This window comes from Primulina tabacum, chromosome 14 (genome assembly GCF_025594145.1).
Source record: "Primulina tabacum isolate GXHZ01 chromosome 14, ASM2559414v2, whole genome shotgun sequence".
In the NCBI taxonomy this organism is placed as follows: Eukaryota; Viridiplantae; Streptophyta; class Magnoliopsida; order Lamiales; family Gesneriaceae; genus Primulina; species Primulina tabacum.
This window is the reverse complement of record NC_134563.1, coordinates 4,075,406-4,094,237: the sequence shown is the minus strand read 5'-3', so window position 1 is coordinate 4,094,237 and position 18,832 is coordinate 4,075,406. Positions and strand designations below refer to the sequence as shown.

Sequence of the window (18,832 nt, the reverse complement as noted above, 5' to 3'; positions counted from 1 at the left end):
ACATCCATTTCAAAGAGGAAGAAACACATCGTAGCACGTGTTTCATACCGCGTGTGCTGGAGTGACCATTTGGATAATGATTATTCGAGTCCCAGATCATTGTGTGAGATCCATAGGTTTATATATATATATAAACTTAATATTATACCCTTAAGGCTTTCAACAGTTTCTTTAATATTATTTTAGTGATGCTACTTTAGCATGATACCAATAGCCATGGACGATTCGGTGATGAGGTACATGTCTAAGAAAGCAGCTAAAATAAAGATTGAAAGATTCTAGTGGGAAAGGAAGATTTATTTTGACACTTATTTTGTATTCACAAGTCGGCTAATTATGTTTAACTTTGTTGTTAGAACATAATTGTGAATATATACAGATATGAATAATTTGAATCAAGTATGATCTTTTCATTTTATTTTGGGACAAGAGATACGTTGATTAGTGTAATAAAATGAATCTGAGGTATAACGAGTAAAATGTCCTCATAAATATGTTTTGAATTGAGCTGCTATATATCCTTAACCGGTGTATATCTCTGAGCTCTTATTTAATATGCTCGCTGGTCACATGATCCATTTGCTTGTATGAAATTGGTGTTATATGATCGTGATAAATCTTTGCAAGATGTCTAGCCCTCATGTGCGAGTGGGAGATGTAAGAATTTATATATATATGGGTTAATGGTAATGGGTCGCCCATGAGACCCGACCCGACCCGACCCGACCCAAACAATTCAAATTGATAATTTGAATTTATTGGAAGAAGTGGTTATTTTTTCTAAACTTCCTTAATCCTACTCTAATGCAAGGACTATCAATACAAAATAGAAATGAGATTAGCCGAGACATTCATTCAAAGATTGCAACAAACATATCACTATTATTTGAGCATTTGTTTTATGTGAAAACTTGATTCCTTTCCATACGTGATCGGTCGGACCGTCGAAAAACATTGTCGTCTCCGGAACAAATGTTAGTAAATCAATTACAAAGATCCTAAATCAAAGTATGAATTATACGATATTCGAGTATATGATTTCCGTCAGTGATCCTAAGATATAAATCTTTTCTTGAATCAAATATATTCGTCTAAACAAAATACATTCATCCATCCATCCAAATACAAACTAAGCTTATAACTTTTTCCACAGATTTCTGTATAACAAAGACGATGAGGATGAAACTTCAGATACTAGGTTTGACCATAACTCTCATAAGAAAAAACTCATATCTCCAAGACACACCAAATGAATTCTTCTTGGTATGACACAAAAAGTGAAACAAATCAGACAAAATCTCGTGTTATTCATCGGAACTGATGGGATGTAAGATCCTAAAACTCCTTCACATTATCAGGAAACAAAGGAAACATCCAAGAACAAACCAAAATTCCTATTAAAAAAAACACAATCTTTCCCCAACTTTACAAAGTTCCTCTTTTACACCCTACAAATTTTCAAATAAATTTCAGAAACTCAGTCAAAATTCACACCCTTTAATTAGACCTCAGATAAAACATCACTAGATTTTTTAATAAAAATTCAGTAATCAATAATTTAATCATATTTTAAACCTCAAGATTCGGCATCACAAAGAACACACAAAAAACAAAATCAAGAAATATCAAAAGAACCAAAAAAAAAAAAAAAACTATTTTAAAATTTGCCAAAATCAGAAGCTATTATTTCAAAATTTGCCCATAAAAGGTGATAAACCAAATTGCGACATTCCACTAAATATTATTTAATCCATTTTGGATAATGTTTGACCTCATTTATTTATTCAACGTAATCGTACAATTTAGGCATTCTAGTTTTGGGAAGTGTGTGGTTAATTCCTTTGCTTGAAAGAATTATTTTGCCAGTCAAAAACGATTATCATTTTTATAATAAAATTTTCTCTTGATTCACTTCACGGGTGTTTTGACTTTTGTCTCCCCGAATAATATATAAATAATGTACATAATATATTCTTTGATTTCTCATCGCTATTAGTATATTATTTTTTTTATATTTAATTTTAGTCACATTTTTTCAATAAGTGTCATTGTATTAAAGATGATGTTGACATAATTTTGACGTGCACGATGTCACGTCCGTATTACAATACAAAAAAAGAAACTACAATTTTCAAAAATAAAAAAGTTACCTAATTAATAATAAATTTAACAATATGAAACACCAAAATTATAAAGATATACTAAAATTGTAATGATTCATTGTTTTCTTTTATCTATTTCTAAATATAAGCAAGAATCGAGTAAAAAAGAGAGAAACTGACAGAATAAAGAGAGCTCAGATATCATTCGCTAAGATTTAGTTGTTTTAAGCATGGAAAGAAATGGAATGCTCAAAAACGAGAAGTGAACCTCAACTCAAAGTCAATCCATCCATATTAGTACTTGTCAGACGGGCGGCCCACAAATACATCATTTGACCATCCCGGCGTCTCGACGGAATGAAAATCTTCAACTCAACCCAACCCAAGATAAATTCCTTGTTAGACGGGCCGGCGTACGGATCCATCCACAAAAAATAAAAAATTAAAAAATAATATAATTAAATAAAAAATTTCATTTCATTTCATAAATAAATATTTATATAAATATCAATAAAATTTCTATTTTTTTATCTCACAACTCTACATTTTATACAATATAATTAATACAAAGAAATTCATATCTTTCATTAAAAAATACATAATTCGTCATAAATACATAATACAAAAAAAAATTTCTTCCCAGGCCCACGGGCCAACCCGCCGAGCCCACGACCCTCGTGGGTTGGCCCATCTAGACCCACTTTTAAATGGGTTGAAATTTTTTCAACCCAACGCACTTAAATTTTGTGACGGGATGGGCCGATCCGACAGGCCCAACCCAACTTGACGGCTCTAATCCATATATAATATATCATCATAACTTTATAATATAGGCAAAAATTAATAAAAATAATAAACTATAATATAATAATTCATCTTATAATATTTTTCTTGATATCTTGGTCAATGAAATACGTGGTTCCAAATCGACCCGACTGGTCTTCATATTATTATTTTAGTCGATCCGTCAGGTCTTTGGGTCCAAACCGTATTATTATTTTTAATAGAATGATCGTTGTGCAAATGTTAATATTATCACGGATATAAATTAGAGATGATAATTGTGAGAATTTAAGAGATTAACTTCTCAATTTTATAGACTTACAACTTTTTCTCTTTCACTGAGTTTTCGATGTGAGCAATGCATAAGTATCAGAAAATAATATTCGTTGTCTCACATCGAAATTTTAATGAAAAAAAAGTGGTTACAAGACTATAAAATAAGAAGTTTGTCTTTAAATTCCCGTCCTTAATTTCACACGTCGACACATTAATCAAAGTATTTAGAGAAGAAAAAGTTTATTATTTTTTTGAAAATGTATTTTTTTTTTAAAAAAGTCAAAACGGACACGGAACCGACTGTTAATTGAACCCGATGCATAATCTTCGGGAATTCTCGACCCGGACTTGGACTGAATCCGGCCCGTGGCCTGGTCTAGTTCCAAGAAGCCAAGTCATGTCTCCAATAGCATAGGGTGTTTATCATACAAAACTCATTTGTATAATTGAGTTATGTATAATAATGCTAAATGTTTCTTTTTCAATGTGTGTATTTGTTTATTTAATTTGTCGTTGGACTTCGTTTGGGAAGTTCATGAATCAACTTGTCTTGTAATAGTCGAATCCAAATAAAAAATTAAGAATTTTGTTTTAAATTCATTGTAAGAGGGTGTCTGCATATTTAATAAGCTGAATTTTGTTTGATAAAAAACTAACTTATATGTTTTGAGATCATCTCACCGGTAAACTTTGTCAGATGGATCTTCTACTCGACTCGAACTATAAAAAAAATATTATTTATTTATCAAAAATATTAATTTTAACTTTATATATATATTAGATCGATTAATTACATGGTCGACTCGTGGTACGAATATACATCCGTAAAAAATAAACAAAATAGGCCTTTAGCCTAAATCTATTTGGACTCAGATTAAAAAGATTAACATTATAATGGGCTGAGTCTACTTGCCCCTATCAGTATCAAGACAAACCAAAACCCTAGTCTCTTGTTAGTCCAAAGATTGAAGCATTTCTTGTTCGACCATTTTCTTCGCTGATTATCCAAGGACGAGGCGAAGATCGAGGAATAAAAGTGTAAGTTGCCGAAATACGAGTTCTTGATTTTTGTATAATTTGTGGATTTTTTTGTTCGTATCTGAAGATTAGCTGATGAATCTGGGCGATTTACATCAGACATTAGTTATACTTCCTTGAGTGAGAAAACTGTTTTTCAATCATGGTTTCTATGTCTGTAAGAACTACATATGTATTATTAGCGATTCGCGAATGAGCTAAAATATCTGTTTTACTTTTTTTTTAAATCAGGTATTTTTACCATCTAAAAATGAAAATGGATAGAAGAAATATCTGTTAAGTGATAGAATTTATTTTTAATGAGAATGGACAGAAGGCCCAGTAATGTATAGTTCGCCCCTCTCTCCATATAAACGTCTTTTTATGAAAAAAAAAGTTATTTCACCAGAAAAGAAACATTCCTGGAACCAACCAATCGTATGTCTGAAAAAAATCTATAATTGTGTTAAAAAATACAGCCCATCCCGTGTCAAAAGCTAACTATTAAAACCTGTCACAGGTGGGTTCATTGATACGTACGAGAATGGCAGAGAAATTGGGAGGGCAATTTCTTAGAGTAATGTACTCAATTATTGCCCTCCCATATACGAATCTTTGGTTGACGCGTCTATCTATATACGCACATATATATACAATACAATTGTTATGGCGTGGCAGAAGAAAAGAGACTAGCAGGAATAAGAAAAAGGGAAAGAAAGTTGTGTTCTTTGGTAAAATGGGCAGCGAAGGAGGAGGCATTCATGGCAAGAGGAAGCTCCGATTGTTATGCCTTCATGGGTTTCGAACCAGCGGCGAAATAATCAGGAAACAGGTCACCGGAAAGTAGCCGGAACCCGTGCTGGAAAATTTGGATCTTGTTTGTGTGGATGCCCCCTTTCCCTGCAAGGGGAAATCTGACGTTGAAGGGATATTTGATCCTCCATATTTTGAGTGGTTCCAGTTCAATAAGGTCTATTTTTTGAGTAATCTTTTGCATTCCTATCAAATTTTAGGCTTCTCTGATGCTGTTTCACTTGGGTTTTGGATTATCCATTGTTTTTTTTTTGTGTGAATTTCAGGAGTTTTCAGAATATCAGAATTTTGATGAGTGTCTTGCTTATATCGAGGAATGCATGATTAAACATGGGCCTTTTGACGGTCTTCTTGGTTTCTCGCAGGTATCTTTACTTCTATTAATCTCTAGTATGTTCATCTTTTCATGCTTTGAGTAAAGATGAAAAATATGGTAAACTGAAGTAACATGATCTTGTTGGCTTTATGGCATCATCTGATTTGGTTTTAAACAATTCAGGGAGCAATTTTATCAGCTGCATTGCCTGGATTACAAGCTAATGTAAGTAAATTTCCCCCGTCTTAGGCCACGTTTCTTACCTTGATTTGTTCAGGAGAATTGGTGGGATAAAGAAGATTTTTATTTAATTTGCTGGAATGGACTGATATTGTTTTGCAGGGTGTTTGTCTTACGAAGGTACGAAGATAAAATTTGTGGTAATAATTGGGGGAGCTAAGTTCAGGAATCCGTCAGTGGTTGAAAAGGCATATTCATCTCTAATCCAATGCCCATCTGTTCACTCCTTAGGTAATCCAATATAATTCTCTGTTTGCTTGCTTGTTGCTGAGTATTCTTTTCTTGCCTTGGATGATTTTGCTACCAAAAGAAACAAGTCAAATATTTAATGTGAACTTTTCTGTAGTTGGCTTCTTTTACTGTCAAAGTATTCTTGGTCCTTCATAGATAATCGGCATGTGAAGATTTGTGGTATCACTATCTTAAAGATATTAGACTTTGGAAGCTTTACCTTTCTGCTGATAACTACATTTCCGTATTCCGGAACCATGCCAGACCCAAAGTGGTTAGGCGGAACAATATCTTCTTTTGCCACCTTTTTTGAAGTTCAACCCTTTGAACTTCTCCAACTTTTCTCCATGATTAGCTGATATGGACACAAAAGGGATTGGGTTTCGTGAGATGGAACTGATGTTGCTTGAATCAGAAGTCACTTCTAAAACACAAAACCAATCATTAATATTTGATCCCTGTTAGTAGGAATCTATTCTAAGATTGTTGGATCATGGATGTAATTGTACAAAGTTACAGCAACTAAAAATCGTAACTGAAGTAAAATATCAAACAAAACTTTGAACAACAATGTGCTTATGGTAGAGTAAACTTTGAGATAGAGTCTGGCACATTGATGTTTGCCCGTTATTTGTTGATATATGCTCTTTTGGTTTAAAAATAACTTGACAGTTTTATTTTCTTCATTTCCTGAGTTATTTAACTAGAAAAATTCAATATTCCCAAAATTTTACAAGAAATAATTATTTTTCAAGTTTCATACTTATTCAATTTTCGGTTATTATAAATAGAAAAATCACAAAACAAGCCCAATAATAATTGTACATCAATAATCATTATACATTTCAACCAATTGATTATTATTCCAAAAATATGCAACAATAGATTTTAAGGGTAAAAATTCAAACTTCAAAATTCACAATATTATTGCAACTCGAATAATCATAACTAAATATTCAATATAATTTTAGAGTCGTTGAATTTTTAGTCTCAAAGATGCATAATTTCATAACATACGATAAACCAACCAATAAACAGTAATGAATTATGATTTGTGAGAGTTGTTTTATTTTTAATTTTTAAACATGAGACTAAATAAAATAAAAAAGTAAAAGTGATAAAAAATTTGTTCTGTTTTTAACATGGACTGAAAAAAATTTAAAATTTAAAAATATGAACTTTTTTTTTTTAAAAAAAATAGGTGGGGCAGGAGCCTACCCTAGCCCAAGGGTGGCTCCGCCTTGACAATAATATAACACTTAACACGTAACAAAATGCGACATTTTTAGTATTATATATATAAGCCGTTGGGAAAACAAGTATTGCGTGTGTATTAATCTCCAATTGTCTACAAAAATAAGCTTATATTACTTAATGTTATCCTCAAAATTGAAAACAAATCACCAAGAGACTAATCAAAGAATATTTAAACATACTCTCAATTTCTCGTGAAGGGTAGCCGCCCCTTTCGGATCAAGCAGGCAGGCTGCTGAATTTGGGGGGAGGGGGGGACACTTTTGGTTCTCTAGCAACCAAAAAAAGACGCACATGATAAGTTAGGAGTAAAATGATAAGTCATTTTCTCTGCCATTCTGGTAAGCTGTAACAATCAATAATGAACCCGTGACATTGCCATTCAATGGACAACAGCGTACCAGAGGAATAACTAAAATATTAATCTTTTGAATTTGAAAAAAGAATATTTTAATTAATGGAAGACTGTGCCTACTGTGTTCGCCCGTGAAAGCACAATAAAGAAAAAAATTAACTGTATGTGCCGACGAAGTACTGCGGCAATAAAAATGAGTTTGAAAATTTGGTCCTGCATTTGTTTAGTTAGTTTGTAAATTTAGTAATTTCTTTATGTTATTTTTACTTTTCATCATTAAGGTCTTTTAGGATATAGGTATCATCTAATATTTGGGAATAAAATGTGTTACTACTTTGTCATGTTAATCTTGGTAATTTTTTGGAAAACAGATGGGTTGTAAAAACAAAAAAAAAAGATTATAAAAAATAATGATAGATAACAAGATTGATCAGTAAAATTTTCATTCGGGATAGGCTGTATTTTTTTAAAAAATAATGATAGATTTTTTTTTTCATACGTACGATTGATTCCAGGAATCTTTCTTATTTGGTGAAAACAATTTTTTTTCATAAAAAGACGTTTATAAAATTTTAATAACAAAACACTTATTTAACACAAAACTGATAAGAGGAATCTCTCTTATTTTTCTGTGTCCCATCACATGTCAAAATCAGAATTCTTTTTATTTTCTCACTTTAAATTTCCTATTTGCTGCACAAATGTCGTTGGAAATATGCATTCTTTTCTTATTGTGTGGAAATTCACTTTCAGCACCCATTGGTGAAGCTTCATTTCTTCTTTGTTATCAAATCTGATTATTGTGTTCCTGTCACATATGTTTCTTTATTTAATTGAATCCTAACTCAAGTGTATAAGCAAGCTTTCGCCACGTATTGTTGAAGAATGCAAGGTAAAAAGTGAAAAGATCGATGATCGGATAATATATTTGAAAGCTCATACTATTCTTTTTTTCTATTTTGTTTATCTGGTATAACCATGTTTTCTGTTTCAAATTGTTTCTTCTAAATCTAATTTTTGTTTGCTCGAAAGATATGTTTGAAAGATCATTATGTTTTTCTTTATTTCGTTGATCTTTTTTTTTACGATCTATTTTTGTTAGTAAATGAGTATTTTAACTTCTGAAAGATTATTAAAGAAAAATACATTTCTTTTCAATTTTCTTTCTATCAGCACCAAATCCACCACTCATCAAGAATATGATGCACATATTTTCTACTATTATTTTCTTACTTTTAAGCATTATTGTAGTTTTTATGGGATTTTCTTTGTTTTTAAATTAAAAAAATTTAGTTCCAAGAACGATAAGTTGATTTGATCAGTTTCCTGTAGAGACATCAAGAATTATAAGTAAAGCAAGTGGTAGTGGATTCGGCGGAAGTGAGATGCATCCATGCGGCTTGCCAGTTGTGGGGATCATGGAAAGAGATTCCAAGATTTCCGTATTGATAGATCTTGAAAGTTGTTCTGTCCCTTGCTGAAGAGTATAAAATCTGGGTTGTCACATAGTCGACGCTCTAAGAGGATTGGTGTACTGCAGCAGATATATATCCATCAATGCATATGCAGACATCAATCGTATCCCCGAAAATCATACAAAAGCACTACAACAAAGCAGAATTGCATTGTCACACGTTGAGCACATAAGTATGCACATTTTTCGTTATTTTTTATGTTGATTTTAAGTTGATGGTCATCATTTCTTTAAATGCGACAGACCACAAAATGTTACAGGACTTTGGAATTTGGGCCCAAAAAAACCAACCTCCCGTTAATTTGCTGATCATATCGGGCGACACAGGTTTTTGGCCTACAATGAAAACTTTTAGATATTATAAATATAATATTATGATGACATGTCGTCCTTCCAAGTACAGAAACTATCCTCCAGCAAATACTTTAGTGATAGAAAATTTGTTCCCTGCCCAAATTGAATTATACTAGTAAATTTGTTGTAATATTTACATTTACTTCTTGAAATTCGGTTAAATTTAGTTGTCTTGAAATTCAATATGAATCTTGTCATTCAATACTTGTGAATTGAAATGATGATTCCGTTGTATTGAATGGCAAAATTCATTCAAAACAATGAAATTTAACCGAAAATTTCAAGAAGTAAAGGTAAATATCACAACAAATTTACTAGAAAAATTCTATTTGAGCAGGGTATAAATTTCCTAGCACCAACTGATTCCAGCAGATGATGGTGTTTGCTAGAGGATATTTTCGGAACTTGGAATGACCACATGCTATCATAATATTATATTTATATTTCATCAAATTTTTCATTGTAGGCCAAAAACCAGTGTCGTCCGATACGATGAGCAAATTAACGGGAGGTTCGTTTTTTTGGGCCCAAGTCGCAAAATCCTCCAACATTTTGTGGATGCCGCATCTTTCCATCAATATATATATATTTGAAAATACGAGTACCTATGTGCTCAATGTGTGACAATGTAATTCTCCTTTGTTGTAATGTTTTTGTATGTGTTTTGGACATACTTTTGACTCTGCATATGCATTGATGGTTATATCTCTGCTAGTGTACCCCAATTCTCTAAGAACCTTGACTATGTGATAACTCAAACTTGATATGTTTTTGCCGGGGACAGGATAGATTTCAAGGTTTATCCATACAGAAATTTTGGCGTCTTTCTCCTCGATCCCCGCAAGTGGCAAATCGCTTGGATTCTTTTCACTGCGACTAGATTTGCCGCTTGGATGCTTCTCACTGCGACTAGATCCACTGCCACTTTGCTCTGCTCATGGTTCCTTGTGACTCCACGGGAAATTGATCAAATCGTAATAATGAACATATTCAAGAACTTATCGATCTTGGAACTAAGTTTTTTTAAAAAATCCCATAAAGATCACAATAATGCCTAAAGAAATATAGATGATGGTTTTGCTTATAGATCCCTCACACATCAAGAAGAAGAAGCACTAATTTTCTTATTTTTAGGCATTATTGTGGTTTTTATGGGATTTTTTGTTTTTTTGTTTTTTTAAAAAAAGTTAGTTCCAAGATCGATAATTTCTTGATTATGTTCATTATTACGATTTAATCAATTTCCCGTAGAGTCACAAGTAACAATGAGCAGAGCAAGCGACGGTGGATTTAGTCGCAGTGAGAATCATCCAAGCGGCAAATCTAGTCGCAGTGAAAAGCATCTAAGCGGTTTGCCACATGCGGGGATCGAGGAGAAAGACTTCAAAATTTTTGTATGAATAGACTTTGAAAACTGCCATGTCCCCGGCATAAAATATCAAGTTTGAGTTGTCACATAGTCAAGGTTCTTAGAGAATTGGGGTACAGTAGCAGAGATATAACAATCAATGTATATGCGGACGTCAAAAGTATGTCTAAAACACATACAAAAGCATTACAACAAAGCGGAATTACATTGTCACACATTGAACACATAGGTACTTGTATTTTCATATATATATATATATATATATTAATTTTAATTTGGTGACTGTTATTTCTTTGATACAGGGAAAGATGCGGCAGACCACAAAATGTTGTAGGACTTTGCGACTTCGGCCCAAAAAAACGAACCTCCCGTTAATTTGCTCATCGTATCGGGCGACATTGGTTTTTGGCCTACAATGAAAACTTTGATGAAATATAAATATAATATTATGATGGCATGTGGCCATTCCAAGTTCCGAAGGTATCCTCCAGCAAACACCATCATCTGCTGGAATCAATTGGTGCTAGGAAATTTGTACTCTGCTCAAATAGAATTTTTCTTGTAAATTTATTGTGATATTTATCTTTACTTCTTGAAATTTTCGATTAAATATCATTGTTTTGAATTAATTTTGCCATTCAATACAATGAAATCATCATTTCAATTCACAAATATTAATGACAAAATTCATATTGAAGTTCAAAACAACTAAATTTAACCGAATTTCAAGAAGTAAATGTAAATATTACAACAAATTTATTAGTATAATTCTATTTGGGCAGGGTACAAATTTTCTAGCACTAACTGATCCCAGCACATGACAGTATTTGCTGGAGGATAGTTTCTGTACTTGGAAGGACGACATGCCATCATAATATTATATTTATAATATCTCAAAGTTTCCATTGTAGGTCAAAAATCCGCGTCGCCCGATATGATCAGCAAATTAACGGGAGGTTTTTTTTTTTTGGGCCAAAATTCCAAAGTCCTCCAACATTTTGTGGTCTGCCGCATTTGAAAAAAATGATGACCATCAAGTTAAAATCAACATAAATAACGAAAAATGAATATGAAAATATGCATACTTATGTGCTCAACGTGTGACAATGTAATTACGCTTTGTTGTAGGGCTTTTGTATGATTTTCGGGGATACGATTGATGCATGCATATGCATTGATGGATATATATCTGCTACAGTACCCCAATCCTCTTAGAGGGTAAAAACTATGTGACAACCCAGATTTGATACTCTTCGGTTGGGGACATGACAACTTTCAAGATCTATCCATACAGAAATCTTGGCATATCTTTCCATGATCCCCGCAATTGGCAAGCGACATGTATGCATCTCACTTCCACTGGATCCACTACCACTTGCTTTACTCATAGTTATTTGTGTCTCTGCACGGAAGTTAAAATACGCAATTACTAAAAAAATAGATTGTAAAGAAAGAAATAAAAAATAAAGAACAGAATGATCTTTCTAACATATTCTTCAAACCAACTAAAATAGATTTAGAAGAAACAATATGAAACAAAAAACAAGAAACATGGTTATAACAGATAAACAAAATATAGAAAAAGAACAGAATGAGCTTTCAAATATATTATCCGATCATCGATTTTTTCACTTTTTACATTGCGTTCTTCAATAATATGTGGCGAAAGTTTGCCGCTCATGCACTTGAGTTGAATTCAATTAAATAAAGAATCACATGTGATAGGATTTTGATAACAAAGAAGCTTCACCAGCAGGTGCTGAAAGTGAACACATTAAGAGAAGAATGCATATTTCCAACGTAGCAAATGAGAAATTTAAAGTGAGAAAATGAGAAGAGTTCTGATTTTGACACGAAAAAAAATAAGAAAGATTCCTGGAAATCCATCTTATGAGTTTTGGGTGAAACAAGTTTTTTGGTTATTAATATTTTATTAACGTCTTTTTTATGAAAAAAATTGTTTTCACCAAATAAGAAAGATTTTTGGAAACAATTTTTTTCATAAAAAAAGGTTTATATCAACTCATGTCATAAAGAAAAATTGTCTTGCTTAATTGATCTTTGAATGATGAAATCATTCGTGGAATCTACTCATGTGATACGAAAAATTGTCTTTATCTCTTTCTTAAATAAATTTTTTAAGAAAATCGATAAAATTTTAGTTTTGAAAATTTTATTGAATAATGAAAAGTGAAAATAATATAAAGAAATTACTAAATTTACAAGCAAACTAAAAAAATGTAGTATCAAATTTTCAACCTCATTTTTTTCATAATGAATGGCAGAGTAAATTGATATTAAATCATGTCACGGGTTCATTGATTGTTAAAGCTTGCCCATGCACTTGAGTTGGATTCGATTAAATAAAGAATCACGTGTGACAGGAACACAATGATCAGACTTTGATGGAACGTAACAAAGAAGAAATGGTGAACATGTATTATCTCGTTTCATATCACATGAGTAGTTTGACATGTAAAATAATAGATCATTGCAGGAGCCTCCGTCGGCCGAAGGTATCAATTCCATGTTCATCGACATTGTTGGTGGGGTGAATCTTTAGAGGGTTTATGGCATCGGCTCAGTCACAACCATGGTTAACAATTGCGGTCGTGGAGGTCATCGTTCCAATTCTCATGACATTTCGCGGAACGGTCACGGGACGAATATGTTTAAAAAATTACTATAACCAGTCCAGAGTTGATTTTGTTGTTTTTGTTGTTTTACAAGATCATATGATCTTGTACTAATATTACGGTCACGGCACGTAGGCAAATGATTTCTGTTTTCGGTGCAGACTTACATGTTCAAGTATGATAGTGTCCATGGACAATGGAAGCGGCATGTGGTGTGAAAGATGAGAAGATCCTTCTTTTTGGTGAACAACCAGTCCAAAAATATTCAGTTTCAGGTCGAATTCTCGCTCTTCCCTCTCTATGATCTTGTATTTGTGTTGAGCGGTGAGTAAAACTGAAAAGTATATGTAGAAATCCAGAGTTGATTTTGTTGTTTGGTTTACAATTTGTAGAAATCATGAGGAGATTCCATGGGGTGAAACTGGTGCAGAGTTTGTCGTGGAGTCTACTGGAGTCTTCATTGACAAGGATATGGCTGCAGCACAGTTGAAGGTTAAATATTCATCTATTTTCTGCAACTTGATTGATTAGCCAGTTTGCCGGGGCAGACCACGGGGCGACTGCTCAGGCTAGAGCAGCTCAAATCATGCAACATTTCTACACATATATGTGACACCCCTGATTGCTTGTGCTTTTGTTTGATCCATCAAAACAGGGTGGTGCTATAAGGGTAGTAATCTCGGGGTACAAGCAAAGATTCTCCCATGTTTGTTATAGGCGTCACTGAGAAGGAATACAAGCCTGAATCAAACATTGTCTCCAATGCTAGTTGCACCACTAATGGACTTGCTCCATTGGCCAAGGTTTGATGAACAATATTCTTCTTCTTCTGCCCTTGATTCTCTTCTTTGCAGAGCCATTTCTTCTGAGCTTATGGATTCTTGGTCATTCATGACAGGTTTGGCATTGTGGAGTGCCAGATGACCACTGTCCACGCCATCACTGGTGATTTTTTTGATTGATTTTGCTTCTACTTGTGACAAAATTTTGAATAAATAGAGTTAAAAGGAACTCATAATGTCATGTTTTTGAGTCTGCTGACAGCTCAGAATTATTAACTCAAGTTGCTGGAAGTATTGATTCATTAATCTAGTAAAACCGTTTACACGTCTTCTATATCCGATATGTGATCGAGTATTTCGTATCACACATACAATATATATGCACGCAAAAACGTATGTGACACGGTTTTATGGGTCGTATTCTGTGAGAGAGGTCTCTTATTTGAGTCAACCATGAAAAAATATTACTTTTTATGTTAAGAGTATTACTTTTTATTGTGAATATCGGTAGGGTTGACCCTGTTTCACAGATAAAGATTCGTGAGATCGTCTCACAAGAGACCTACTCTATATGCATTATCCGATACATTCTTCACCTTGTTACAGATCAAGCATCTTTGACGCCAAGGCTGGGCTTGCACTGAACAAGAACTTCGTGAATGGGGTTATAGGTGAACACGATTGAGTCTCATATCGAGTAGGGATGATTTTGTTGATTCCCAAAGGGATAGGTTTTCTTTATAATGTTGTGTTATTTTTGCACCTATCGAGTGATTGACTTGATCGTCCACATTCCTCTCCCAACTAATGAATCACGAAGCTTTTATTCTAATGATGTATTTACGATAAACACATTCAATATATTCCACTTAGCGATAAATCACTCGTCTTTAAATCCGCTTCAATCAAACTCTCTTCGATATATTATGGATTGTCCTCTCTCAAAAACGTCAGATTCTTCTCCCGATGAATGAATCACGAAGCTTTGATTGTGTATGCACACCACTGTCAATTGAAACTCTCATAATCAAAATGAATATAGTGGTAATGTCAAAACCGATAAGCCTTATCGTAGCAATTGTTGCGGCACATAAAGAATAGTTTGATTTTTTCTCCTTCAAACTCATCTTCCTTCAACTGATATTTCCACAACATTCTACAAGTATTAGCAAGGCTATATTTTCACAAAATCTCAGCAGCAAATTCAACAAATCTTGCTTGCATCTTATCATTATCGAATCTAGAGTTTGAAAGATTAGCAACACGAACCTAGACACTTTTCTAATACAAATCCATCATTAATTAATCATTAAATATATAAATCATGATAAACTTTATCAACATTAAATATATGGACTGGAAATATATCAAAGTGGAGTGAGTCTCTTGTGAGACGGTCTAGCGAATCTTTATCTGTGAGACGGGTCAACCCTACTGATATTCACAATAAAAAATAATTATTTTTCATGGATAACCCAAATAAGATATTCGACCCACGAAATTAATCCGTGAGACCATCTCACAATAACTTTTGTGATCAAAGTGAGACATATCATATCACCAAAACTAATCAAATGAAAATTCCAAACTGAAACCTACAATATTAGAAATTAAAAACTAAGGATCCGTCTGAACAAATATTTTTAGTGTTTTATAAGTGAAAAAAATTTGAAGTATGTGTTTGGAGAAGATTTTTATAATAAAATTATGAAAATATTTTTCAAAAATGTGTTATCTAATAAGTATAATTTTTAAAAAATATTTGAAAGATGTTTTTGATATTTTTATAATAATGGAAAAAGTTGTTCAAACACTTTTAACTTGTAAAAATATTTTTTTTGTAAAATAGTTATTCAAAAACATATTTATTCTACAACTTTTAAAACATTATTTAAAGTTTTTTTTTTTTTTGGCAAACAAATAATTTTATGAAATCGTTCCATAAGTTGTTATCCAAACGAAACTTAATCAATTGATAACTTCAAACTTAAATCAACAATATGAGAAATTAAAATTTCCACAGTCCAAAAAGATCAAAACAAGCCAATTAAAAATGGCACTTAACAGGTCATGTGCATTGGCTGGCAGGACTAACTAGCCAACTCTCTCGACCTTATTCTGCAACTTTTCTCATTTGATTTGAGCGTTATTATTATTATTTTTTTACAAAAACAAATTAAATAAAATTACGACTTTTTCCTTTACTCGAACATTTTTTTCCTCACAACGAAAATCTACAATATTCATCTCTCATGTATTTTAAATAACGTAAAAAACCCGATTCTGTTCGGATGAAATGTTTTTGGATAAGCTCTTAGCATAAACAGCATTGGTGCGAATGATTCATGGGATTCTTGAGCCAACTCATTAAATTCCAAAGATCAAACGCTTGTACAAAGTAAATAGACAACAACTTTGGTTGGCCTATTTTGTTGGATCACATCATTGCGATTATTTCTTCAAAGTCGAAACACCTCATTACAATTAATGTTACATCATTAGACCATTGTAAGCATTAAATTGTTCCTTTATTAGTTAAGTAAATATAAATTTGGGACTTTTTTTTCCACACGAGCTTCTGGGCCTACTTGCATAGATGTAGAAATACTTGGTGAAGATATCCGGGCGAATCGGGTGTGATATACGTGGGCAATCCATCGGATAACGATGATAATTTAATGTTTAGGAAATTCGAGTAAGAATAATGGCTTCGATCGTGACCTGCAAACAATAAAGGGACTCGTGAATGGGACGCCGGAGGGGTGTCCGGCGTTACCACTCCGATGCTAAAGTCAGCAGGTTGAAGAGTGAAGGACACAAGCAATATGTGAGAATATATGTGTATGCTTTTGAGTTCAAAGATTTCAGACTCATTAAATGAGAAATATATCTGCTATTTATAGGAGAGAATGTGGTAGATACATTGTTTTCAGTGTCTACCTACTAAATATGGAAAGTTGGCTGCCCATACTTTCTGATAACTTCTATGACACGCAAAATCCATGCTACTCTGACAGATAAGATTTCCCGTATCAGCATACTCGAGTGCAGCGCGCTTTTTGAGGTAGCCTGGGTAGAAGGTTCTCGGGCACTTGCACCAGAGCCCGGGCTCTTCGATCGCTCGGGAGGAGAATGTCCCGGGCGTCTCCCTTCCCGGTTTCTGAAGAATCTATCCTGCAGATTGACCCAGATTCGGGTTATCCAATTATTGTATCGGGTCATCCGTGACCCGGGTTCTTGTGGGGTATCACTTAGCTAATTTATTTTAATAAAATGTCATTTTTTAAAAAGGGGAAAAACAGTAGCCTGCTTAGATGAAAATAGTGACAATTAGTTTTTAAAAAAAATAAAGAGAAGTTGAAGCAAAACTCAAAATCTATGATTAAGGACCGAACACTTTTCGTTTTATCAAAAGTTATAGCTGGTAGTAACAGTGCAACTCAAATATTCTAAACTGTACAACAGATCAAACGTCACATCTCGATTACTCTACATGACATGAACAATTATTGCATCCCAATATATAATTTTCGGCTGAATCTTTAAGTTTCGTGATGATTTTTTTTTCTTTTTCTTGTTTGGGCGCTCTATGAAGCACTTATAGATTTTTTTTGTCGTATAAAATAGTTTTTTTAGGTTAAGAGAAACACTTTTATCCCACAACATTTTGTGTAGGAATATACTTAACATTATTGTACAAGTGTAGGCTAGTTATCTTTATTTTTAAAAAAATTTTCATGCGGTCTTTTTTCGAAGGAATGCGATTTTCCTTAGCCATTAACTTTTTGAAAGAAATTATAGTCCTTTGGGTCCTATTACTTTTGCTTGTTTTTCTTTTAGTTTTTTCTTCCCAATTGTCTTTTTCCTATTTATCCTGTGCCGTAGGGAATAATAATAAATTAAAAGATTGACATTTATATATATTATATATAAATCAATTAAATTTTTTCTGTAATTCTTTAAAAAAAATATAAATTTGCAATATAACGTGCACCAAGTAAAGAGGAAAATTTTGCGATGGCTTGATACATACGTATCGAATATTGACTAGTAATAAATAATGCAATAAATATATGTGATATTGACAATAAATTATAATATCTAGTCCAGAATAAAAAAGATTGAATATAAAATCATTAGCATTATAATAATAAAATATATTTCTTGATTACTTTTGGAAAAATATATTAACCCAAAGTAGACGTTGAATTTCTGTAATCTGGAGAATATTAAAGAAAATTTCCTAAGAAAGAGTAAATTAGCATTTTATTTATGACAGATCTCTCTAGTTTGACTGCAAATTTTGAAATATCCACGATAAAATAAGTTATTGTTAAATCAGATTATTTATTTTCAATATTTACAACACATGTTTAAAAGTAAAAAAAAAAAAAGTAGCCGATATAAATTATTAAATAAATAAATATATTAAAAACCAGTAAATATTACTACTATTTTTATTTAAAGAATATTATATTTAAAAATAGAAAAGGCAGAGAAAAAGGGACTTTGCACATAAATTTTTGTATTCGCCAATTTATTTAGTGAAGAAATATTTGTAGTAATTATAGGAATTGCCTAAGTGAATTGTAAATGGTCTGAACCTGGCAAAGATTATGTTTACCGGACATATCCAAGAACGGTATCAAGATTTGGAATTTGGGGTACCATTTTCCAGGAAAAAGAATCACAACGTCAAATGAATTATTTATTACTGTATTTGATATATTTATTGATTGAGTATAACTGTTATTTTTTAAAAAATAATTAATAATTTATTAGATGAAGATTTTTAATTATTTTTTGAACATTTTTAAAAATATTTATATT

General features: G+C 32.5%; 1 long non-coding RNA gene and 1 pseudogene across 1 annotated transcript; one reads left to right on the top strand and one right to left on the bottom strand.

The window, feature by feature from the left end:
* The first annotated feature begins 3,987 nt into the window (after positions 1–3,987).
* LOC142524078 (rhodanese-like domain-containing protein 6) lies at positions 3,988–12,450 on the top strand (annotated as a pseudogene).
* LOC142524079 (uncharacterized) lies at positions 5,800–6,884 on the bottom strand. Its single transcript, XR_012814823.1, has 2 exons — positions 6,083–6,884; positions 5,800–5,998 (listed from the first exon to the last, which is right to left on the bottom strand). It is a non-coding gene; the product is annotated as an uncharacterized LOC142524079 (long non-coding RNA).
* Positions 12,451–18,832: the final 6,382 nt, after the last annotated feature.